Source organism: Pararge aegeria, chromosome 5, assembly GCF_905163445.1.
Source record: "Pararge aegeria chromosome 5, ilParAegt1.1, whole genome shotgun sequence".
Classification (NCBI taxonomy): Eukaryota; Metazoa; Arthropoda; class Insecta; order Lepidoptera; family Nymphalidae; genus Pararge; species Pararge aegeria.
The window spans coordinates 14,171,746-14,199,650 of record NC_053184.1 but is presented as its reverse complement, the minus strand read 5'-3'; positions in this window follow the sequence as shown (position 1 = coordinate 14,199,650).

The following is a 27,905-nucleotide window of genomic DNA, read 5'->3' as shown; positions in this document are numbered from 1 at the left end:
TTCAAACAAACATTTGAGTATTATTTTGACATCCTTCTTCGAGAAATCGATATTGTTGTATTGCGAGCAGTGGCCGAAATTCGTCCATCAATGCTTCTTGCTCGCAGGCAGCAAAGCAGTAATATACTATAATAGTACTTGCATCAAAACCGTGTCATTAAATTCAAATCATTTGAAAATCAAAGTCGATAAAACGTGTGTGGTGTCTCCAGTGAGCATTTCCGTTAATAGAAAATGTATTCCCGATGGCTTCTTCTGGTTTATCAGTCTTCATAAGCTTGCCAAGCTAGTTGTCTATATGTCGCAAATTGTAATGCGACGTCAGACAACACCTCGGCAGGCACTCTGACGAAATTGGAAGCGAAAATAAACAGAAAACTTCCTGCGAGATTACACCTGACGAAGATGCAAACGTTATTTTAGAAGGATGCAAGAGCCAGCTCAGACGTCGATTTTGTTATAATATACTTCAGTTCTTAACTGCCTATTACCTGTACTACGCGTCAATGTCTTTTATTAATGAAAGTCGTTGGCGTATGCCAATTCTTTTACAGTTGAAATTGTAAAATGTTATCTTGCATATATCATGAAAACCTGGATAGCAGCTTCATTTTTGTGCCTTTTGGAGTAGAGACTTTGGGACCGTGGGGTCAGTAGGCAAAAGCCCTTTTTAAAGAATTATCGAAAAGGGTTATCGAGTCTACCGGTGATCCTAGAGCGGGCGGTTACCTTGGGCAACGAATTAGTTTAGCCATCCAAAGGGGCAATGCTGCCAGCATCTTAGGAACTGTGCCTCGCTGCGGTGGTTTCGAGGACGTTTTAGATTTTATTTAGTTTTTAAATAGTTTATTTTAGGTTATATTTATATTTTAAAATTGTAAATACTATTAATAATAATATATATTATATTATTTATTTATATTTGGTAGATAGTTGGTACTATTAATCTTTATAAATATATAGAGCAATGGTCCCAACTTGCTGATGTGGCAACCCAGAACTAGAGAGCGCCCTCCAAGCGGTGTACAGATGACTTAAGCGAGAATGACATGGAGAAGCCGGATTTAGACGCACAAAAGCGAAGCTCGTGGAAATCCCTGCAATAGACCAGTGTCCAGCAATGGAGGTCCTGTGGTTGAGATGATGATACATTAAATAAAAGTTATTTTATCATCAAAATTTATAACTGTACTACTATCCCGTTTTCCATAAGCATATCGATTCTTTAGCCAAAGCTTTTCTGGAGGTAATAGCTTGAAGTAATAAGGTCACCTTTCTGTCTGCGTATAATGTACATTTTTTATCTGTGCATCTAACTATATTATTAGCCACATGCAATAAGGTGTTCCTGCTGGAAAAAGAAACTTAAGTGAATAATGAATTCAAAAGTACCGTCATCAGGCCAACGTTTTAACATAATTTATATTAATAAAGATAACTGTTATTTATTTTTCAATCAATCTATTTTGAATGAATGTCAAGGACTAGCCAAAAATTGTAAGATATTATTTTCTGTTCAACAGTTTTCAGTACCAGCCCGGAATTAGGTATGTAATTGGCGGTGACAACCCTCAGGCCTCGAACTGCTTAGATGCTTCTAAACAGTCGGTCCCGATTACTATCCCCCACTTGTAATTATAGTTCTAAAACCCCACCAAGGGAGTGAGGGGGTCCGTGCCGTCGGACAGCAGTCGGACGTTAAATGATGATGATGATGATTATTTCTTCATAAAATGTTTGAGATGTTACTGTCAACAATTTTTCCAATTATTCCATTCTTTCCGCGATAAATAATAAAACAATTAAGATTTTTCCATTTTCACCCGAAACAGGAAACTAAACTTATAATTTATGCGATTCACTTAATATCGCACCGACATAACTCATGTGGAATAAAAGCGTCTGAACATAGCTCGAGTCACACACGGCAGGTCAGTCCGGGATGATGAAGGCACGTAATTTACCGCGTCCCGGTCCTAGTGACAGATGGCAGTCGCTGACTCGAATGTACGTCGAGCTTGGATGTGGTATGCCACTCTTAGTTATAGAGTTATGACGTCAAATGTTCCTTGCTGATGTATGCACTGTATTTATGCTTCGATTATATATATATCCGTTCAAAACTGCTACACACTATAAATTAATGTATACACTTTTTTAGTTAGGTACGAGTAAATACCTACACCACAAAGAAAAATAACATAAATTAAAAGTACAAAAAAGCAAGTAGTATCATTTAAAACCTTACCCTTACCTTACTTCCCCACCTCATCAAGGCAATCATATATTATATTACATGAACTAGTATATGTTTTTATTTAAAACACAATTTATAAAACATACAATACATCTTTAGTGACATGAATTATCACATAATGTATTTAATATGCAAACACTTGGTTCCGCTTTGTATTTTTCAGGTAAAAAAGGGGCAAATTCTGTACTGATTTACTAATATGGATTTAGTCGCAAACATTGCTATTAATTCTCTAGGTGTACCACACCCATAACATACAACAACATAAAAAAAAAAATTGGAAATATATTCCGATAAAATTGGATGATACTAAATTATATTGACGGCCGACTGGCGCAGTTGGCAGCGACCCTGCTTTCTGAGTCCAAGGCCGTGGGTTCGATTCCCACAACTGGAAAATGTTAATGGTGATGAGCATTAAGTGTTTTTCAGTGTCTGGGTGTTTATATGTATTTTCTAAGTATTTATGTATATATAATTCATAAAAAGATTCATCAGTCATCTTAGTACCCATAACACAAGCTACGCTTACTTTGGGGCTAGATGGCGATGTGTGTATTGTCGTAGTATATTTATTTATTTATCTATTTATTTGGTCTGTCAGTCAATGTAAGAGTTTTGTTAATTATATTACATGCATGTATTTTTCATAGAGTATGAATTTACTTTTGCAATTCTAGATCTCTTATCAGTTTATTACATAACTTATGTGCATAAAAAAGTAAGTATCAATAACTGCATTTGGCTAAAATTAAAATGTATACCTGACTATAAAATGAGAAACTTGATTTATGTCGCTAAGACGATAATTCCTGTAATTCTGACTGTATACTTTATTTTTTCAGTTCTTCTTCTTCTTAGTCGTTTCAGTCTTGACAGACTGGTCGTGGTCGTCATCTCGGTGTTGTGGCTCGCTTGACAATACTTCGCCACTCTTCTCTAACGGTTGCCTTTCTTGCGCATTCATGTAGAGGAGCCTCGATTGTAGCCTTCACTTGGTCCGTCCATCTCATCGGTGATCTTCCGCGTGCTCTGGTACCTTCTACTTTACCTTGAACCACAAGTCGCTCAATGGACACGTCATTACGCCTGGACACTTTTTTCAGTTACATAACACAAAAAAATATGACTTGTAGGGCCTTTGTATGCCGTATCACACGCAGTACTTTTGATGACGTCCAGTTACCTCTTCATAATGTAATAAGTGTTCAAAGCCTTGAATTTAATAGAAAATTACAACCCATTTCGTTTCTAAATTGTTTAACTTAACATTGGTGACTTTTCACAGCTCCGTATTCGAGGATAGGCCTCATTTTGCTAAAATATCCATTCCATCTGCGACCCCACGACTGGTGTACAAGATTTATCATTCGCGCGACACTACTTTAGTTCAGCGTCAGATATTAATTATTTCAACTCCATTGTGTTTTTGGGTACAAAATTTGAATAAACTCCGCAGAGTTATATATACCCTTTAGTTAGTCTTTACTTGACCATTGCTGTGTACGCGTTTCTCATAATAGCAAATAGTCACTTATGTAAAACATCTATAGGCGGAGGGTAAATCTGATTGAATAAACAGTCATTATTAACCGACTAACAGAAAGGAGAGGTGATAAATAAATTAAGTAATTCATATACTACGACAACGCTAGCTTGTGTTATAGGTACTGAGATGACTGATGAATATTTTTATGAATAATATACATAAAGACTTATAATATACAATATACATATAAACAGCCAGACACTGAAAAACAGACATGCTCATCACAGAAACATTTTCCAGTTATGGGAATCGAACCCACGGCCTTGGACTCAGAAAGCAGGGTAGCTGCAAACTGCGCCAATCGGCCGTCCAATGATTCGGTTATGAATTCGGTTGTATTTCTTTTTTATTTTCGGCACAAATTTATAATGCTTTTTTTTTTCATAATGCAATATTTGATTCCTGTCGTATTCGGTTCATAAAACTTTTTTCTCTCTAAATAATATAATAAAAAACAATTCCGGTGTATCGCATATGCCAGTCCCGTGACGGAAACACATTTTTTATTCCAGTCATCTTAACCCGTGATCAAACCTTAAATGGTATTTAATGACATGAGATGTAACCTGCGGTAACCTGTATTCTCTAATCGGTTTCTAAGAGGCTTCCCACCTTAACACAAAATCGCTGTCGAGGACAATTTTTACAGGATACGGACGAGGCCCACAATCTAATCAGTCTCCAGTCACTTTGTAATAAAAAGGGTAAGAGGTATATAATTGTAAGCACAGATAATATATCTGTTTCCTTAGCAACATTCATGAATATTTATGATGGCCAGAATGGTTTTCCGGTTGGCTTAAAATATTCCATAGAAATAAAAGTATTTTTCATATTTCTGCAAGCTTGGTTATGTATTTTTAATCGAACGCAGGTTTATAATAATTTAACAGAACCCGTTCGTTCTCGCTCATGTCCATATCCAAAAGTTGACTGTCAGAGTTCTATTCTAAGGCCGCCTTTGGTATTCTGCGTTTATTTGACTTAGTGTTTTTTTCTATTTTTTGCTTATTTGTATTGATTTGCTGAAAAACATATTTTGGAACATCGGCCGCTCAACCCCGAAGCCGGCTACGCATCGGTGGCTCCTCTGGTGCTGTAGATGTTTATGGGCGGCGGTGATCACTTACCATCGGGTGACCCACCTGTGCGTTTGCCCGCTATTAATATTTAAAAAAAAAACTTTTAAACGGCCGACGTACAGAAAGACTCTGGGCTATGATTATTTGTCATCTTATTTTGATTGTTTTATATATAATAAAATACTTTACAAAGTAACAAACAATAACTTTCACGGTAAATTTGACAGTTGTTACATGAAGACGTGTCATGTTGTTCGTGACATGACGTGCAAAATGCACTTCGTGCTCGTCTAGCTAGAAATAGTCAAGACCGAGAAGTTGAAAACTTATAATATCTGAGCAAATTGAATGATCTGAACTCAATAGTGTCAAAAATAAAATAATGCCAGTATCTTATGAAGTTCTCTAAGCAAGTTCGCGATTCGTTTGTTAACAGAAGTTTATTTAAATAACGAATGCTACATTTAACAAACACTTTTACACATTTATTTAAATCCCAGACCCAAAGTCTACGCATAAACGAGGGCTCATCATATAAAAATAAAATAATGCCAGTATCTTAAGAAGTTCTCTAAGCAAGTTCGCGATTCGTTTGTTAACAGAAGTTTATTTAAATAACGAATGCAACATTTAACAAACACTTTTACACATTTATTTAAATCCCAGACCCAAAGTCTACGCATAAACGAGGGCTCATCATATCGTCCCATGAGCGTCCCATCCGCGTATCTACCAACTTTACAAATGGGCAATTGTACGCGGTTCATTGCCCCCTCGAGCCTACCGGCCTTTGTCCTTTTGTAGAGAGGCCGTTTTCCTAATTTCAAGAGTATTTTGTTGTTTCTTTTATTATATTCTTTAAGTAAGATGCATACAATTTTAAGAAAATAAAAGCAAAAGTAGGGGTCCGGTTTTTATTAATTTATTACTAAGAAAGTATTTTTGAGCTAATGACATCGGACGAGGGCAGGGACGGATTTGCATTAAAGGTTTTTTTTTTTTCAGTTTAGTGCTTGACCGTGACGCCTAAGAGTTTGCGCAGTCATAAGTGGATCACGCTTGCTTAGTAGATGCGTATCCACTCTTGATTTTTAAGTACGCATTAAAAAGGTAGTAGAGAAAAGGGATGCTGAAAGATGCATTCCAGCAGGGCCTGACACGAGATATAATGGTAGACCATTTGTCTACCATTTTATCTTCCTATTATGAGATAAGACGAGAAATTAGGAAGTAATTATCTTATTATGTCTTTTAGTTGCGTATTTGAAACAAGTAAGCTAATCGTGCGCTTGTACGTGTTCACGGGATATCAACTGAGTAACGGTACGTTTTGAGTAGAAGTAGGAAGTACTAATAGCTTGCTTATTTTTGCTGTCAAGCAATATTGCTGTGTTTCAGCCAGAAGGTCATTCCATTTGCTGGTGTAATTACAGGCACATAAGGCACCTAAACACCTACGCCTCCTGTTCCTGCAAAGTGTTCTGTTTAAAGACGGTGGTGTTCCACTTACCATCTAGTGGTTCATCTGCTTCGTCCATCATTACTTTAAAAAATTGCATATCATTATGATGCCACGCGGTCCGAGGGGCAAACGCGATCAAATACTTCTAAAGTATATATCCAGGTGACCTTGAGCATGGCTTTTGACGTATGATGTCTGTAGACATACCGACATCCAAATAACAAGTAGGTAAGAGATATACAAAATATATACAAAGTATTACAAATAATATTATATATAGTACGTATACAAAATATTCTACAGCAAAGTAAAGGCGAGGGTAAAACTAAACGATGGAAGGTATTAAACCAACCCGTTAACTTAACTCGGAATTGCTAGCCGAAAGGATATATTTGCTTCGTAATGTGTTATATAAGGGATGTAAATTCAACTGAAACATTTAGACCACGTACAGCCCTCGGGCACAGGGCTACAGATATAGGGATAGTGTTGGCCCCCTTGGATGTGTTTGGAATGCGTTAAATACAGGATATGTAACAGTTTGTTTGTTTTCCCCAATTGACGATGGAGGCGGGCAGTTTTCTTTGAATCCGTTGGAACAAAGCCACGTCTATTACTCCAAGCTTGTTTTAGCAAACTATGTTTATTTATTTATTTATTTATAAAGGACAACCAACAGTAGATGCATTAAAACATGCTTTTTTTTTTTTGGAATGAGTCACATAGTAAATGTTCAACTATTTACAGGTTATCACAGCATGCATTAAAATGTAAAAAAGTCATTCTTATAAATTATTTACAATTAATTATTAGTCAGTTAATATAAACCTTTAAAAGTATAAAAGTATAAATATTTAAAGCTAAATTACAATAAAAAAATTAACTTAATCAATTATTAGGAGACAAAACAAAACAAAAATGAATTAAATCGTTTATATTAAATGTTTATATTAAATAACGCAGGATTGTTTGAAAACTCCACATTGCTTGCATGGCTTAATTAAAAAGCCGGTTTTAGTCAGTCAAATTAAAAGTTTTTTAGTAACTTACTATACTTATACATATATACATGATATGGTAAAATGTATAACTTAGGTAGAATATGGGAACTTACTTCAGAGCATACTATATTTAATTAAAATATATTATGTGAAGATTATTTCTCTGAATATTTTCTTATTATTGATCTGCAAGAGTCATACATAATCATAAAAGATATATTTTACCTATCATTCCTCATAGAATACTTTTGACAATATCCATGGTTGGTTCGAATATAATCTATATATCTTCGGCAACGCACGTTTCGCTCCGACACCGGCGTATTTTAGGAGGTGCTGACTTTGCTATAAATAATTATTTGTCATTTGAAAAGTCAACTACTACTGAGGATGCTACGATACGGGAGTGAAACGTTTGATGAAATGAAATAAATGAAATGTTGTGAGTATGTAATGTGTGTGAAATGATGTGGAGTACAAAGATTGAAGAAATTATAAATTAGGTACACAATAAAATTTCTTCTGTAAGTCAAGCAAATTAAGCTTAATTTTCATAATAAATAATTATATCAGGCAATCATCACATTATCAACATTCTTGGCATTACTGCCCTCTGTTGGTCCGGGGCTTGTCGACCTATCTCTATCTCGTGTCCAGGTATATCGCCTAGCAAAATGTAGAAAGTTTAGCTCGGTAGGTTGGGCCTCGGAAAGCACGTATAGCCATTGGTTCCAGTTTACCCACATTAGAGCAGCGGCAAGGGTTTTTACTCTGAATCTCTCTCTCCTTCGAAAGTGTAGGCCAGTTTCTAGCAGTGAGTGGTTCATAGGCTGACAATCATGATGATAATGATCCTAAAATTATTGATTAAAAACCCCCTTACAATTATAATTAACAAGTTGAACACTATATCCATAAAACGATTTGGTTCAACGTTGCTTAACCAAGTTGCTTAGCCAGCGAACTAGGACACGACTTCAAAATGTACAAACCGGCTCGTAGCAACAACCCCTTCGATTCCGGTTTCACAGTAGTCAAATAGCCGTTTAATATTCAGGAGCATTTAATTTTAAGCGTGCTCAGGGAGGCTGGATAAACAAAACAATAATGTCTTTTCACGTCAATCTGGGAATCTCTTTTTAATAATCCACTACAAGTTAGCTCTTGACTTCAAACTCATCTCTTCTTCTCTCTCTCTCTCTCTCTTTGGGGTAAAGAACCGTAATCAATTTTTTTTTATATTTATAACGGACAAACGAGCAAGTGGGTCTCCTGATGCTAAGTGCTATAACATCTGCAGCACAAGACAAACCACCGATGCTTAACCGGCTTTTAAGGAATTTGTTAACCTTGAATAACCCTAAATGTAGTTTTGAGGTAACAAAAAGGATGGGAGATTGTTCCACTATTTACAAGTGCGCGGTAGAAATGATCTGGTGTTGCGGATAGTAGAGAAAAACCAGACTTCCAGATGGTGAGGATGGAATTTATTTCTACGGCGTGAGGTGCATCAGAGAACAGGAAAGGAGGTATTAATGCAAACGACTCTTCAGAACACTCTTCATTATACAGTCTATAGAACACACAAAGGGAACTAAAGTATCTTTGGTGTCCTAGGGACTCCAATGCTACGTCGTAACGGAACGCTAAGTCGCTAAGCTTAAGCTTAAGCATGTCTTTGTCGGTAAAGCGGTAACTAGCCGCCGCCGAAGCCTTCAGACCAGAGAATATTCAGAAATTGTAGATTCCCAACTTGCTCCTGCCGGGAATTGAACTTGGGACCGCCCTTTTAAAACCACAGCGCTCACCATTGCACCAAGGGGTCGTCAACATAACAGTGCTCTGTTATTTTGTTTAATATCCTCTGACGTAAATCTGGGCATCTTTAAACTGATTCCAATTTATTTGGACGACATCCACGTAATCGCGATGATGTTGACAAATAGACTAGCCGGCTGTCCCGCCTCTTCGCTGTTCGATCTATAGGGATACTGCGAAGCGATATTTCATTCGATTACAAAAACAGGATACAATGGCGATAAATTAGTCGCGGGTCGCGACTTCCAATGGAATCGCTTCCAATTTCCATGGGAAAATAGCTTTTTTTCTTATTCCGCTACAACTTAACCCTCCAGTGGAATCTCAAGAGATGTTGCAGTCTAAGATGCTAGCGGGCTAAGCTGTTAGGGGTATGGCAGTAATATTGAACTCATACGCCTAATTGCTACGCAACATCGTACCGGAACGCTTAATCGCTTAGCGGCGCGCCTTTGTCGGTAGGGTAGTAACTAGCCACGGCTGAAGCCTCCCATCAGACATATGCACTTATATTTTAGTAGCTTTTGCCTGCGTCCTTTCACCGCGTTTATTACGGTGTTTCACAAATCCTGTGGGAACCGTTTGTTTCACTGGATCAAAAAGTAGCCTATGTTACTTTTCGTCATCTTAACTAACTTGATGCCAAAAATCAATTTGATTGGTGGCTTAGTTAGAACGTGAAGGAAGGAAAAACCAACAAACAAACACACTTTCGCATTTATAATATTAGTTAGGATATAGGTTTTTGCGCGTATAGTGGGTTAGATGTTTATTTGTTTTGATGACCTCTCTATTGTAGTTGTAAGCATTGTGGTCTAACGATTTAATTGCGAAGAAATTTGGATATTATGTAAAATATAAATTTGGATGAATTTCATAATTTTTATCTGGCTGGTTGGGCCGTGGCTATTAACTATCCCTCTGTCAAGGTCGTACCCACAAGCTATTTATTGTTTACTATGGAATTGAAATGAGACATCTTATAACACTGTTTAACGAAAATGGCACCTTAAAATGAATTTGGGCGTTTCGCTTTCAGACTCGATCATTATTACTCCTAATAATAATCGTTACTGGAATTTTAAAGTCACCTTAACCCCGGGGTTAATCTAGGCTGAATAAATAAGAGAGTTTTCTATTGTAAGAGAGGGCAGGTCTTTACCAAGCAAAAGGATGCTTATGAGACTAATGTTCATGACTAATGAAATAGATTGCGGTAATACCCTCGCGGTTAGGGCTTCGGTCTCCCTTTCTGGGGGGCCGAGTTCGATCTCCAGCACCTTCTTTCGGAGTTAAGTGTGTTTTAAGTAATTAACTAAGTGTCGTCTGATTTAACGTTGATGGAGAACATAGTAAGTAAACTTGTATACCTGATTCTTCATGAAGTCTGACCACATTAACGGCCTAACGGTTGAACGGCCTTAACTTTTTTCCCTGTGAGGAGACCTGGGCCCTATAGCGGGCCGGTAAAGGGTTGATGTTATGATGAAGGTTCATGAACTGGATAGACTTCAAAACGCACACAATCTATGCTAATATTATAAACGCCTGTTTGTTTTTTTTAACTATTTCTAACTCAACCACTGCAACATAATTGAGAAAATATTAGACACAGAGATGGCCATGTAAAACTTTTTTTTTCCAAGAAAATAAAGGGGTTACTAAAGCATTTGTTACACTCACCAAATAAGTGAGTTACTGAGTCAGTAATTCAGCAAGTTTAACTAATTTAATAAGCTTGATTACACAATAGTTTAAGTAATTTATCTTCATACTTCATTACATAAGTAAAACATCTTGAGGAAACCTGCATGCCTGAGAGTACTCCATAATGTTCTTCAAGGGCTTGTGAAATCTACCAATTCGCGCTTGGCCAGCGTTGTATAAGACCCTTGCCCTGTAGTGGGCCGAAAATGAGTTGATGATGATGATGCCACAATAGTAAAATAGTTAAATTTGGGATACCGCGAGCACAGCTGGTACATTCGATAGCATTTAAAAAGAAATACAAAAATGTCCAATACTCGAAACCTTCTTCGATACTAAACACTGTTCAAACTCAATCGTATTGTAAATCGACCAGTTACTCGGCCCGACACGGCATTTCCATTACAGGCGATACGGTAAGTTTTTCTCAAGCTATTCTGATTTCCAACAATCTCATCAAATCACGGGCGGCGAAAGGTAGCAAAGGGAGGCTGATTGAATTGAGTGCTCGCTACCTGCGCCTTATTCCTTTTCCGCTTTCCCAAACCGAACTTTTATCCAATGTTAAATGTGTTTTAATCTGATTGAACTTGCGACTTAGATAAATTGTTTAGCTTTTGTTTATTTTTGCTCACTTCGTGAACGGTGTGGAATGGTTATCGAACCAAATAACACCTATAGAATGGAGTGACTTCGACCAAATTTATTAAGCCCATAATCCGGCCGGTTTATTACGTGTCTCAAGACAGGCGTAAATCTTGCGATGTTTAATAATAATAATTCTTTATTTTCAGGCAATAGTCCCATAGAATAGATTTGTTTTAAAGTACAATAATAACAATAATAATAAATCCAAAGAAGTTGTAAAAAAATTAAATTAACTTAAAACCTAAATTTCATTAAATCTTTGCTTTCTCACTTTGCTGCTTTTTTATTTTTAGCGTGTGCAAAAGTGACCTTTGACAAAAAAAGACCGCGAGACTTAGGCATGTCACAAGCCTATTGTCAGATACCTAGGTAATCACCTTACTTCCATGTCAACGTTTCTTGACTAACGCTATGATAGAGTTGGGATTCGTAAATGTAACGTAATGTAATGCAAATGTAACGTTATGTGAGTGAAAATGTTGTGCTTAAGATTTTGTAAAAAAACAACATGAGGTAAGTACTCATTAAAACATTAGAGGCTTTTACTAGTATGTTTTTTTTATTTGATTTTATTTATGTTTATTTTTTCTTTAATTGGAAAATAGTTAATAAATTACTTTGACTTAAAACTATGCTTACTATTAACACTACAACTTATTAATAATATTTTTTTATTACTTTTTTTTATTACCTTATTTTTTATTACTTGTGTTAAATAGTGATGCGGTCTTAGATGGTAGTTAGGTTACCTGTTATATATAGTTATGGAATTTGTATTAAACCCATATCCATAACCGGTTTCTATTCGCCATCGTACTGTAACGTTTAATATCTTAGCGGTACGTCTTTTACTGTAGGGTGGTAACTAGCCATGGCCGAAGCAGTGGCGTGCACAGGGGGTATGCACAGGGTATGGAGATGATAATTGTAAGAGTTATAAAAAGCCTACCCTTAAGTATTTATAACTCGTACTGAAGATTTTCGTCATTATATATCATCTACACACCCTGTGCATACCCTCTATGCTCACCACTGGGCCGAAGTCTCCCCCAGGTACTAATTGCAGATACTAGTAGTTTATTCTATAAGTATTTTATGTGTGTGTATTATTCTGTGTCATTGCCGTGCGTGAAAAAATAACTGAGTCAAACCGTAGCTTCCACGCGTGGCAGTATGTACCATTAGTCATATCGCTTAGTTATCCTTACTATGTGGTCCTACTTATAAATGTGGGTGTGTTTGTTTGTTTGTACGTCCTTCATTTACGCCCTAACTTAGCAACTAACTAACTATCCCAACGGGATTTGAAAAACCGCTGTAATAAACATGGGCAATGAACGCGGGTAAAAGCTTGTAATTTATAATTTAAGACTGTGATGAAACCTTCGTCTAACATACTATTTGGCGCGAGAATAATTAGATTATTATTAAGAAATATACAAACTCGTCCCTTCTGTAAGCTAATGCATAGACATCTCTGCCATAACAAAGTCCTATGATAAAGGTATATAAAAAGGCACTAAAGTAGAAGTAACAGCAGATATTCAGAGTTTTCCTAACCGGCTGTAACAGCGAGGAACTTTTCGTGAGAAATGCATGCCCCATCAGTTTATTTATTTACATGGGGTTGCTTCGATAAATCCGAGACTTCCTATTGCAAGGGTGAGTTTTATTGAACATATATTTAGTTCACACCCAAGGATCAATAAAGACAAATATAAGGCTGTTTTACTCCAATACACTTTATTGTGTCTATATATGATATGTGACGTCTATCACGTCAATAGTTCTGCTATTAAGAAGCATTGAATATTTAAGACTGAATAATACCTATTTATTGTTTGCTTTGTCGTAGTATACGTATGAGAGTTTGTTCAGGCATCGTTAATCCTAAAATATGAATAATTAATAAATAAATACAGTGTTTTGTAGTGTTATGAATCACAACCTAGAAATAAAACTTGAATATCTGCTAAAATGTTTTTAATACACCCTGGACTCTAAATAGATAACGCTCTACAATAGTTCCATAAATGTGATATCCCTTTTTTTCGCTTACGAAGGACAAGGCAATGCCTAAGTAAGTAACGCCTAATCAAAGAAGAGGCAATCAAATATCTTTGACCAATCGATTTTCACTAAGCAATTTATAATACCTAACTTGCCTATGGTTTGCTCGTGGTATTTTGTGTTTGTATTATCATATTTTTATTTTTTTGTATGGAATTAAGGGTATTAAAAAAAATGAATTTATATTTTATTCATCTAGCAAGTGTCTGACGAGTCCCCTAAACTTCACGATTAGATGACGTTACTTAGACGGCGCCTAACGACGTTAGACATCAATTAAAAGTACATGGAACGTTTTGGTTACCTTGGAATCCTTTAAATCACTAGACATCCGATTAAGGCGATTCCTAAGTTTAATGAAAACGGGCAATAGAATCGTACCATGACCGGATTCGATTTTCGTAAGCAACGTAGCAATTTATAATCATTATTGCAGTTTTTATGTTGTAAGTGTTGTTCTGTCACTCTAAGAGTTGTCTGTCGTCATAAAATAAATTTAGTTTGCGCTCAAGGATCAATAAAAACAAATATAACGTTTGGTTACGCCAATACTGAAGGTTTGTTTGTTTCATAACTTAATAATATGTTCATAACCACTGCAACGTTCTAGCATGCATCCTGGACATGATATACTTTACATCCCGAAAATACACCAACATATCCACACCGCGGGATAAAAAAATGATTTATACAGGAATACACGGCTTTGAAATTGGCTTGAAATTTTGGTTACCTTGGAATCCTCTAAATCACTAGACATCCGATTAAGGTGATTCCTAGGTTTAATGAAAACGGGCAATAGAATCGTACCATGACCGGATTCGATTTTCGTAAGCAACGTAGCAATTTATAATCATTATTGCAGTTTTTATGTTGTAAGTGTTGTTCTGTCACTCTAAGAGTTGTCTGTCGTCATAAAATAAATTTAGTTTGCGCTCAAGGATCAATAAAAACAAATATAACGTTTGGTTACGCCAATACTGAAGGTTTGTTTGTTTCATAACTTAATAATATGTTCATAACCACTGCAACGTTCTAGCATGCATCCTGGACATGATATACTTTACATCCCGAAAATACACCAACATATCCACACCGCGGGATAAAAAAATGATTTATACAGGAATACACGGCTTTGAAATTGGCTTGAAATTTTGGTTACCTTGGAATCCTCTAAATCACTAGACATCCGATTAAGGTGATTCCTAGGTTTAATGAAAACGGGCAATAGAATCGTACCATGACCGGATTCGATTTTCGTAAGCAACGTAACAATTTATAATCATTATTGCAGTTTTTATGTTGTAAGTGTTGTTCTGTCACTCTAAGAGTTGTCTGTCGTCATAAAATAAATTTAGTTTGCACTCAAGGATCAATAAAAACAAATATAACGTTTAGTTACGCCAATACTGAATTTTTGTTTCTTTCATAACCTAATAATATGTTCATAAGCACTGCAACGTTCTAGCATGCATCCTGGACATGATATACTTTACATCCCGAAAATACACCCACATATCAACACCGCGGGATAAAAAAAGGAATAGGATACAGGAATACACGACTTTACAGCTAAACCGACCGTGGCAAAATTTTGCATAGAGTTAACTCACATCCTGAAGATTGACATACTATGATACTTTTTCTCCTGAGAAAACAAACAGCCCGCCTGGTATTAAAAATAAAACCTAAGCAAACGCGTAAAAAGTCGCGGGCAAAAGCTAGTAAACAATAATAAGAATAATTGTAGAAACGTTTAACATAAAAGGTACTTAGGTACTTTAAGTAAATTACTGTACATTTCAGCCCAATGTGACTGAACCGCCCGATTGTCTAGTCGGTGTCGGTTCGAAACCGCAGTCTGAACTACGATGTTACCTGCCCGCCTCTTAAATTCCCCCCTAAGTTGGAGTCAGATATTTTACACTGTCCAATATTTAAGGCAATAACGTAATGGTTAGACTCGTGTCTGCTGGCACCACCGCAGCTGTCTGGCAGTATTTAGAAATCTAAACGTGCTTTTAAATGAAATTATATTAAGTAGGACAGTAATGGCTTAAATAGATGTCTTATTAACTACTTGTATGACATTTTCAAATAAATAAATAAATATACTACGAAAATATAAATATCGCCATCTAGCCCCAAAGTAAGCGTAGCTTGTGTTATGGGTACTAAGATAGCTGTTGAATATTTTTATGAATTTAATACACATAAATACTTATAATATACAGATAATCACCCAATAAAGTTCCTCTCAACTTTAAAATAACTAAAAACAAAGTCGATTGTATTTGTATACAATATACATTTTTGGTATTTATGTATATTTTAAAACACTCTTGGCACTATCCCGTTCTCTTGCCCTTTCTACAAAGGTTCCCTATAAGAGATTGCTTACAGCAATAAGGCCGCCTTTGCATGTCTACATTGTTTATACAGTAAACAATGTTCTCCTTAATGTTTCTTTTTTTCTGTGTTTACGTGCAATAAAGTGTTTCTTCTTCTTCTTCTTCGATTCGTTCCTTATCTATGGCGTAAAGTAAGGACAAACAAGCAAACACGCTTTTGCACTTGCAAAATATAACGATGGATGTCTTAAGATAAGGTATTAGTTTCAATGTTTATAATGCTTACAGTACCAGTAATATTGCTCTGATTGCGAAATTCATTTAACAATTTAGTATTTTACTCCCGACCTTTCTCGAGTTAAATCTTAATAAAGCTTACTTACTTCAGGCAACTAATACTAGTAACATCGAACCGACCAAACCTGGTAAGGTGAGACAAAAGCAAACTGACATAATTAGTTTTTGTTTGGGGGTTGGTAACCAAATGAATGCCTAGTTAGTCTTATGGCTAACTGGTTCGGCTACAGATCACCACGAGCTAGGTTAAATTCCCAGGTCGAGCTAAAAATTGAATTTGAAACAGTCTTAAATTCGGAAATTAGTGCATACCTACTAGATGTACCTAACATTACCGACGTTATGTGAAACTAACGTGCGCCAGTAAGAATAGATATTATTATTTTTATTTTTTTTCTTTGAATTGTTTCATTAGATGCTAATAGAACAAGCATCTTACTATAATTTGCAACTCTATAGTAACGAGTAACATTTTGGCATTAGTATTTTGCATGGGCGTAGTACAGATCTTAATTAAAGCAGAACATTGTACATTAATTAAGTTCAGGTACCCATACAGTAAGCGAAAGTCCGGTGCCACTCTAGCTTAGCTCATTTAAGCTCTTTCGGGAAGTCGATGTTCGTAGTAAGCCCATTGTGTCTAGACCACACCCATTATGTTAATATTTCGACATGGTTTCAACTTTAAAAAGCATTTTTTATCATAAAATATTTTAAAAAAAATATTGTCTACTAACTTCTTTCCCACCAAACATTCATTCTACGACGTACCGCGTTGCTATTCTCAAAATTAGAGCTATCAAATGCAAAAAAGGTTTTCCAAATCTAACGTATTGAGTCCAACATTATTCCTATTCCTAACTTACTTATTATTGCTAACTTCAGGCTGACAATTCAGAATTTTCAAATAATATGTATATATATATTTATATTGAAGCACAGTACTAAAATTGACACAGTAATTAGACGTGCCTCGTTTGTTACACCGACAATTCTAATTTTCGTTAAATGTGTGCTTTTATGCTATCCTGTTAACGAATGTTGTCAATTAATATTATTATTTGCAAGCCATCTTTTAAGGTTTTTTTTTATTCCGTTATATATTAGCCCATAACAGGGCATATCCAACTAAACAAACACCTTTTCATTTTAGGTATAGCCGACAGTCCTCTGTGCAGAGCATGCATGGAGTCAGATAAAACACCAACACACATATTTCTGCGATGTAGAGGAGTAGCAGAGCAACGCGCCGCATACCTTGGCTCCCCAGCATCACTCCCTGAAGCACTTGGCGACCTGGGCGGCCTCCTAAGTTTATGGAGTGAGTTCGGCTGGCTGGAGCGACCCAGCGGGGAGCCGTACCAGTGGCACTACGTAGAACGGAAGGTTCCGACCGACCAAGAACGGAGACAGGCCCCGGGAAAAAAGAAGAAGATTTTAGCCCATGATTTTTACCAAGTAGATAGCCATCTATAAACATGGCAACACTTCGGAAGGCGTAATAGGAACACGTCGTAAAAAGTGTACATCAACCAGAGACGTAGGTGTTAAGGCTCATGTGCCTGTTATTACATCGGCAACTACACTCTTTATACAATAACACATCAATGCTGCTTGACGGCAGAAATAAGCGTCGCAGTTGCTCTTCCCCGGACGAGCTCTCTAATTCAATTGCAATCTCAACTGTTGTAAGTGTTGATGCAGTCTAAGATAGTACCTAGTGGGCTAGCCTCTTTGTGGTATGGCAGTTATGAGCCATATCCCTAACCTGTTTATACGCGCAATCGCACAGAACCGCTTAAGAGCTTGGCGGTACATCTTTGTCGGTTGAGTAGTGACTAGCCAGGGCTTAAGAGAATAAAAAAAAAAAATGAGATTTCAAACAATAGACAATAATACAATATTATAATATTAGGGTTGACAGTAAAAATAACGCTCCCTTGAAATCCTGAAAAGTCTATCAGTCAATGTTATTAATTATATTGAATTTAACAATTATTGTATAACATGACAATCAATGTGAAATAATTACGTCCTTAATTATATACGTAAAATGCAATTTACAATAGTTCCCATTCGCGGCGTTTAATTAACGACGCGGTACGCAGGAGACGCGTGCCATTTGTCATGGCACTCCGGGCTCACTGGACACTTTGGACATCAAAACACAGTAAGTAGCATTAACTCTAAAATCGACAGGAACGGATTATTTTTAAAATGTATTTTTTTATTTCATAAACTTGCGCAATTTAAACTAGTTCCAAAGCGCGTTTTGTAAATTTAATGGTGCGGTATGCAGGAGACGCGTGCCATTTTTCATGTCACTCCGGGCTCACTAGGACGTCAAATCAAAACACAGTAAGTGACATTTAACTTACAAATCCACATAAATTGATAATTCTCAAAATTCGTATTTTTAGATTATTGTTCATGCGCGTTTTGTAAATATTAAAATTGCGATATGCAGGGGGCGCGAGCCGTTTTGTCATAAAAGTTTCAGGCTCACTGGAAATATATTAAAATTTTCATATACATCTATGCAATTAGCAATAATTGCCATTATCTACGTTTCATTAAAGCCACGGTACGCAAGAGACGTAGAGACGCGTTTTATTAGTCATTGAATTTCAGGCTGACAAGAACCTTATATTCAAACGAAAGTGATATTTTTCTATAAATCGCTAATATTTAAATAGATATCTAGACATATTTTTCTAACCTAACCTAACCTCTTGCAATTTGTCATGGCACTTATCTGATTAGAATTTTATGTTTGAGCCAGTAGTTTTCCTTAGTTACTTCTTGCAGTTCCGTCTTCTATCAGAGGTCTGCAACTATTAAGCAAATTTTTCCACAGCTTGAATAATTGGATTGCCTTGGCAACAGTGCTTAAAATTGGGCTTTTCTGTAAAATTCTCGAAGAAAAAAGTCGGACGGATTTAGGAGATAAGTAGTGTCCACTCTTGTTCCTCGATAAGTACGGAAAGGTCCTGGATCTAAACCCATAAAGTGCTCCCACGAAGCATGTGCGCAGCAGTGGAATATTGAAGGGTTGATTACAACGATGACGATGACTAATTAAATAGATTAGTATAACCATAGTTCCCGTAATAGACTGATTATCAACGACCTGGCGAAGAAGAACCCTTGGATGAAAACAATTAGTACGGGTAAAGTATCCAATCGTTGTTCCATTGCAGGTCAAAAGTGTATTCCACTACAGGGCACATGCCTCGTGGGAGCTCCTTATGGGTTTTGATCCAGGACCTTTCCGTACTTATTGAGGAACAAAAGTGGACACTACTTATTTCCTAAGTCCGTCCGACTTGGTGCTTCTAGAATTTTACAGAAAAAAATCCAAGAGATCGATGAAGCAATTGCTAAGGCAATCGAGTTATTTAAGCTGGAAAAAAAATTGCTTAATAGGTTTTTACATAAAGCTGTCGACGTAGAACCGTAACTTATGTACCTCCTGGACATTTTTAGTTCATAATGAAAATACACAGCGTACTACGACCGCTAAAAGGATTGTGCCATCCAGTGAGTGAGCTATGACCAAATGTCGTTAAAGCATTTTGGAGGCGGCCAGACTACACTATTCGTAGCAAGTTCGATCTCGTAAATTTAGGTCTACGAGTTCAGCTATTCCTGGTTTTTTAATCATTCATTAATCACTCTTCTAATTTGGCTCGATTTTAATTTTATTTATAACCTATCTTCACATTTGACCCATGGCCAAATGGCAAAAATTGAGTCATTAAATCATCTTTCGATTCGTCTGACAGTACGTTATAGTCATTTTTATGATGAAAAAATTCAGTTCACATAAACGCGTTTTTATGTAAAAAAAAATATTATTATGTAAGGCTATAATTATTTAGTGATAGTTACTTATGAAGTAAAGTCAGTTACCAGTACACGGTAGAAAATTAAAAGAGAAGAAAAAGCTGTTAAATAATAAGTTTGCTTACAATATAAAGTGTACATATTTTGATTAAAACGTAGTATTTTAAAAGTTAGATCCTACGGAACCTTTCGCTATATGATTCAATAAGCACTTAGCCAGTATCCTGTTTTTCCTCCTAATAAGCATTCATTTGAGCCAAATTTAATATTTGGAGTGGGCTAAAAGTCGAGTACGTCAGTTATAACATTCAGATTATAAGAAAATGTTCGAAACGTAAGGCTTTTTTTATTTTGCTCGGATTTTCTTGCAGGTAAAAAATACTTTGCGAGGGTCATATGTCTAGACCTAAACCTTGGCTACGTCTGTATAAAATATGAATTTAGTAAAGGCTACATTTAAAATTACTGGTTATGGTGTAGTTGTACAATAAGCCGCCATATCATCAAGGCAAGGGGCAACAGGCGACTGGAAAAAATCATTGCCAGCTATAAAAATTGTAAGGCTAGGCAGTGATTATATGAATGTATCAAGTGCTTACACTTATAACCAAGTTTACAAGAGCTTCAGCAAGCATTTCCAAAAGAAAACTCTTGCTACTTATGCTTATTTATTGTTCGTTTATCTAAGAAGTAACAATAAATGAGCAAAAGTAGCAAGAAATCATCAACTTATCAGCTCACTAAGGGAAATGAGAAGGGTCTAGGCCATAGTCCACCACCTAGCGTACGGATTGATAGACATCACAGCTTTTGAGAATATTATGGAGAACTCTGAGGCATGAAGGTTTCGATGTTTTCCTATATCGTTAAAGCCATATATAAATTACTTCAAACACGCAATATCCGAGGTGCATACCGGGGTTAAAGCCAAAGGTAAGCTATCACTTCACTGTTGATTGTTTAAGCATAATGTGCTAAAAGCTCAAAAGCGCTTACGAATATAACATCAGTTGATGTTAAACTAAGTTAAAGTTGTAAGTTGTCCACTTCCAATACCGTTTTAACTTCTGCTACGTGGTGCTTTATTTCGATCATCCATGATTGGGCCGAGCATTATTAGAATAGTACAAAACAGATTGCTATCATTACACAGACAATTGATGGACGTTTGTAAACGATATTTGATTTGCAATCATACCGTAATAGCAACTCACGCTATGATTGCAAACCAAAGTTAACTTTAGCGAAGTAATGACATCGTTACTAATTTCAATTTCTACCTACTTTTTTTATACGAAGGCTTTTTACTATCGATAAATAACCGTATACCTGTAGTGTTAGCGATTCACCGCCTATGATTCTCCTGGAACCATGATCCGCCGAGTCTAAAGCTTTGCCAGAGTTGAACCGATCTTGCTGGAATTTTGCACACATATACCTAGAAATTTTGCGTGTAAATAGTTAGCATCCTGGAGACGGCTTTAGGATACTTATTCTTGGGAAATCAAGTTCCTGTGGGATTAGTTAAGCCCAAGACAAACGCGATCAAACTCCCGGGCGACATTTAGTTTAATATAATATCATCTATTCTAATATTTCTTAGCTACTTTGGTCACATTGCTCGACGCCTGCTCAGTAATCTGGATAAGCTAGTACTGGTAGGTAAGGTGGAGGGTAAAAGACTTCTCTCGCTCACAGGCATCCTTATCACAGAAGCTATCAAAAAGGCCGAGGATAGAACAGAATGGAAGGCTGTGATAAAAATCCGGACACGACCTTCAGTGATGAAGTAAACGACGAAGAAGTAGATACTAATATTATAAAGAGCAAAGATTTCATACTTTCTTTGTACCGAATAGACTACGAAAGAGCTGGGCCGATTTTAACTATTTCTTCGACTAAAGAAAACTAATTTATCACGATGTAACGTAGGCTACAATTTATATTAAAAAAAGTTGGAGATCCTTAAGAAAATTGCAATAATACCCAAAGTAGTAAAATTTTTGCTATAAAATTAATTACTTGGCGTGCGCTGAGAAAACTATTTATTATACATATTGCAATTTTAAAACTTTAAAGAGTACACCAAAACAAAACAATTATTTATACACAGAATTCAGAAAAATAATATTGGAAAAGTTCTTTTTAATAACACGATTTATTTAAAAGAATACACAACTTAAAAATAAATGAAGAACTAAATTATAACCTACATTGAATGTCATCTCCCAGAAAAAATTGTTCCTACGGAATGCTAAAACGAACACGGACGAAGTCGCGGGCAACAGCTAGTCCTCTATAAATTCAATCCAACAATAATTAAACATATAAAAAAGGGTCTTTTATTTCCAAAAGTCTAAAAGATAAAGTTAAAGTATTCCATACCACTAAGGCTACGGCTGCTAATGCAAGCGTAATCGGCGAAGTCCATTGTTGCGGTACACTCCTAATGACCGTAATACCAATGCGGTTTTGGCTTTTAACCTATTTGTTTATTTTAGCTTTGCTTTTCTACATACAGATAAGAGCAGCTAGAGTATATTATACTTAATAGAATATCGTATAGGGTTTAATGTCAAGAAATTCTCAGTACTGACCGTAGTTAGAAGCGTAGTTTCCGCTCCGAAGCGTACTTTCCGAAGCACGCTAAACCATTCTTAATTATTATTATTAACGGCTTACTACAAGGCACGGATCTCACTGGCGTAAGCGGCTTTCGGTAAGTTTTTCATGTGTTTTGGCGACTTTAAAGGTACCACGCATATATTCGTTTCTAATTCAGTCCATTTTTTAAACTCCAGACCAGCGTAATATCTTAATCTCTGTGGTGTGGAGTTTCGGTTCATCCATCTTCCTCATTGGCCAACACTCAGATCCACGCTACCCTGGCCACTTTAATTGGCATACGGGAGTCACACGACTTATTACGTCCCTTGTTATATTTATTTCAGTCAGTATTTACATAGTTTTAAGTTGTTTTGAAGCATTTTTTTTTCCCGGGCTAAAGAGTATCTAGTCTGTCTTAAGAATGTATGAGAGATAGCTTAATCTCTAATCAATACAAAATTTAGCTAAGATTTATATTACTGCTGAGTCGTAAATTAGGAAATGAAAATTAGGTGAAACAGGAGTAGATCCCGGGACGACCATTTGCGATTGACAAACTTTACGTGATTGAAGGTTTCAAATCGCGGATAATTGAAGCTCCAAGAGCAAGAATAGTAATAATTTCTTCATCAAATCTCTTCTTTGAAAAATGTAGAAATTGCTTCGCTATCTTTTCTTTTATAAAGCTGAACAGTTTGTGTTTGTTTGTATTTTTGGAACTACCAGATACGTTTGCAAAAATATTTGCGTTAAGTGGCCGATTTATCGAAGGAAGGTTGTAGGCTATGTTGCAGCAAGCTGCGTTCCTTAGTTTCCCGTACACAGGGCAGCTGCAGGACACAACTACTTATATTATGAAGAATTAAAATATCCACACTAATATTTACTATAGATATATTCTTCCTTCAAACACCAATACATAAAAAGCCTGTTTTACCAAAATTTCCCGCTGAAATCATAGGTCCATCAGGGCATCAGACAGGCTAAAATATTTACTATAGATATATTCTTCCTTCAAACACCAATACATAAAAAGCCTGTTTTACCAAAATTTCCCGCTGAAATCATAGGTCCATCAGGGCATCAGACAGGCTAAATTACCAGCGTGCCCGATTGCTGCGGTCCGCGCGTAATGGACTCAATACAGATGCGGCTTTAGCTTTTAGCCTTTGTTTACTTCGGTCTCGTAGCTCGGTTGCATTTTGTAAACCGTAATTCCGTATTTCAGTTTATTTCAACGTACGAGTATATGCGTAGTACGTACGTTGTTATTATAAATTAAGGTGGCTAAGTAATTAAATTTAAATTTTTTATTAAGTTTCTTTTTAACCAGCAATTGCACGCGACTTTGGAAGTGTTGATTCTGGTTTTATTAATAACTAGCGACCCGGCTTCTCACTGGTGGAGTCTAGATACTAATTTGGGGCAAATTGGAGTGACTAATAATACTATTCTGTAGTACCTACTTATATAGTCTGTTTAATCTATCTTTTAAAGTTGAATGTACCGAAGCGCATAAAAATAAGTATTTATTTTACGACGTCACACTACAAATCCTTGAATTTCTTTGCTTTTCTGTACTATAATATGTTTCCTGCATATAATCCTTTCACGACATTATCTTGAATCTTCCTCTAACTGTTGTTGAAAACTGCATCAAAATCCGTTGCGTAGTTAATTAGAACTAAACGTACAATCAGCGGCAGTAGAATCAGTCCGGTATAAACCGCAATAACTGCTACTAATGTTTTATTGTCTTAAAAATATAAATTAAAATACAAGGAATGAAAAATAAAAAAAAAACATTTAAGTAAACCCTTCAAAACAAAAAGTTTAACTTAGTTTGATAAATTAAAAATTTTAATTAGAGATCTTAATAGTAAAGATATTGGTAATGTCACGGTCGTAGACTCTGCATAATGTTAAAGCTGCATACAAAAAAAAATAGAGCAACCAGTAAACAACCCATCTGAGTATCTAGAACAGTCTACGATCCCAATGTCGAAGGAAAAAGGTCTAGTGTTATAAGTGATAAAAAAACTAGTGTTTAATGTCTTACGACCTAAAAAAAACTTCTTTTATCACAGTGACGAACTAGTTAAGGGTTTTAATTCATAAACGGTTAAAAATAAATAAATAAAATGAAGATAGGGAAGAGTTTGATATAAAAAGTAGTAACGCGGTCATCGTACGTATCATCGTATAATAAATAGAACGATCTGAAATTTCCGATTTTATTTGCTATGTATTAAGCTAAGATAGCAAAGATTATTTTCAACTATGATTCAATATTCTGTTTAACGAATCCTAAGGTTGCTTTAAATGAGATAAGGCCGACTCATTCTAATACTTGTTTGTATTCAATTCTTCTTTTATTCCTTAAATTTGTTGTGGTGTAAACAGAGAAATAGGTGTGCATAAAAAATAAATAACATTCGACTCGAAAGATCGAATAGTTCAAACATGAGCCCTACATTATATTTAGAGACAAGGCGGGTTTGACACCAAATATATCTCAACGGTATACATAGACTTGATTATGTAAATTTCAACACTAAACAATTAGTTTGAAACTAAATACAGTCCGAAACAACACGACAGTCGGGCGTTATGACGTCACGTTGCGCGCCTAGCCCAAAGTTAAATTGAAACTGGTATCCAAACCGCACTCATATGATTTATTAGCCGCATGTGTATACGGTACTCAGTTCAACCAGTGTTTTGTGTTCGTGTTTAATTGAAAGACTGTTTCGGTTCTGTCTTAGCTAAACTAAGTTCCTACGTTATCAAACTAAATGGATTTTGAGATTAATCAGTGTTGATTAATTATGTTTATTCTCGGAAATAGATCTTTAAAATATAATAATAATGGGCTTCATTAGAAGGTACAGAATCACTCAGTGGACGATGGAGAGAGCTATGCTCGGAGTATAACAGAGAGATCAAAACAGAAATGTGGAACTGGATTCGTAGAAGAACCAGATTTACCGACGTAGCTCAACGAGTCGCGAAGCTGAAGTGGCGGGCGGGCGGTCTGAAGGGGCGGGGCACATGATCCGGAGAAAGGACGAACGTTTGGGTCCCAAGGTGCTGGAATGGCAGCCCCGCACTGGTAAGCGCAGCGTTGGTCGACCCCTAACGAGGTGGACAGACGAAATTAGGCGCGTCGCAGGTAGCCGCTGTATCCAAGCAGCACAAAACCGTGGAATTTGGAACTCCCTACAATAGACCTATGTCCAGCAGTGGACGTCTATCGGTTAATATGATGAAAGAAGCTGGGACCGACTGACCGTCGTTTAATTTATTCCGGTAAAGTCAAGTAATCAACTGATATATATTCAGTGCCACATTAGACCACACGTCTCTCGACTATTTGCAATAATTTGTGTTAAGAAATGAAAAGTATGTATGGTTTAAGTATAAAATAAATGAGTGTTTTTTCATCCTATTTCCCAATAAATTAAAAATTAGTAGGCGTAAAGATAAATAAAAATGCGATAAAGAATTTACTGATGACTCATCAGCTGTCCTTGTGACACCCCATCCGTGTCAGAAATCACAATTTAAGGATAAACCCTCCCAGATATTATCCCTATTAAAACCAAAATAAGAACTCCACATGAAGATGGTTTAAATTTTCGAAATTTGATGCAATAATCGGATGAAGACCAACAAAGTCGTACCTTTAGGATTCCACGTTTACCATTTGGTATGGAATATAACTGATAACTAATTCATAGTGCAAACCAAGATAGACAATATATCATATACTTTTTGCACAGGTTAGTTGTTCTCTGGAATTCTATGGCTAAAAGTTTTTATTTTCATCCGCAATAGACTATCGTTTCAGTCACGACCAAAAAACTATTATAGGTGTGCTGTCACATCCATAAACTTTCCCGGTAATCTCCATTTCCATTGAAACATTATACTAACTCCTGTTCTTCTTATTCAATTGAAATATCCAGGTAAACTGAAACAACTGCAGGTCAAAGCTGCCGGCAATAAGATTTGGGGAGCGATAAGAAACATTTAATTCATCTGAACAAAGGCGTATAACCCGTGTCCCGCGGCCCAACCACCCATTCAGCCCTTTGTTGCTATTACCAAACAGGGATAAAATTATCTTACCATGATACGTCTCGTATATTTTATAAATGATAACATATTTGGTTCTCAAATAACTTTGTAATTTAACCTCATTGTTTAGGAAGTATGATAAGGTCTGCTACATGAACGAGAAGAAAAGTTATAATAAAACTTGATATAATTTTAGAAATCGTACTTTTCTTGTTTGAATTGTGCAGGAGATCTTTACTTGTAATGTAACGTTTCCTATACTACTATTTTTTCAAATGTTACCGTAGATATTCACACTCACCTAAACGACTAGTAATTGAAAGAGGTGACTAAGGACTCTAGTTTTTATGTGATAAAAAAATTTCATTGCCATAAAAGTTTGCCATACGTATATTTATAAAAAAAAGTTTGTTTGTTATAACTGTTATAACTCTCGGTTATAACTCTTAGTCTAACCACTCATTATAGAACATTTTATTACTTTGTTTTTACTAGAAATCAACTAAAAAAGGTAAATGGTCATCATTCAACTGGGCTCTTCCACTTCTGAGCCTGAATATTCGCTCTAAAAGGAATCCTCTTTTCTGTGTAAAATCCTTATAGGAAATTTTAAATCGATCTTGAACTATTGGAAAATAAGGCCTCTTATCTATTCCCATTTCGTAGCCGTATGAGCCTGAAATGTTATATTCCATCAAATGTTCCGTTGACCTATAGCCTTAGTCAAAGATTTGCTAGCTGACAATCGAGGAGTCGATTTCGAGTATCAAACTCTGTATCGTCAAAGTAAAATTGACCCAATCTCACGTTTAAAGTCGCAAATCCTGTACTTCTGTTTTTTGTTTTACAAACGTTCTATTAAAAGGCTCGACCTTAAGAATTGTAGGCAAATTTGAGCTTAATTGAAATGCAATTAACATCCATGTTCAAGTATTTCCATACTCAAAAACGATTCCTCGATTGCAAATCATGTACTAAGGCTGCAGACCAAGTTATTTTCTTTTTATCGAGTACGCTAAGTAAATTTCCAAATAAACCTTTGATGATATATTTTTGACCTCATTTGTTCTACTTATAATAATTTTTGTATTAAAAAAGAATTAATTAAAGTTTTAGTGATTCATTATATT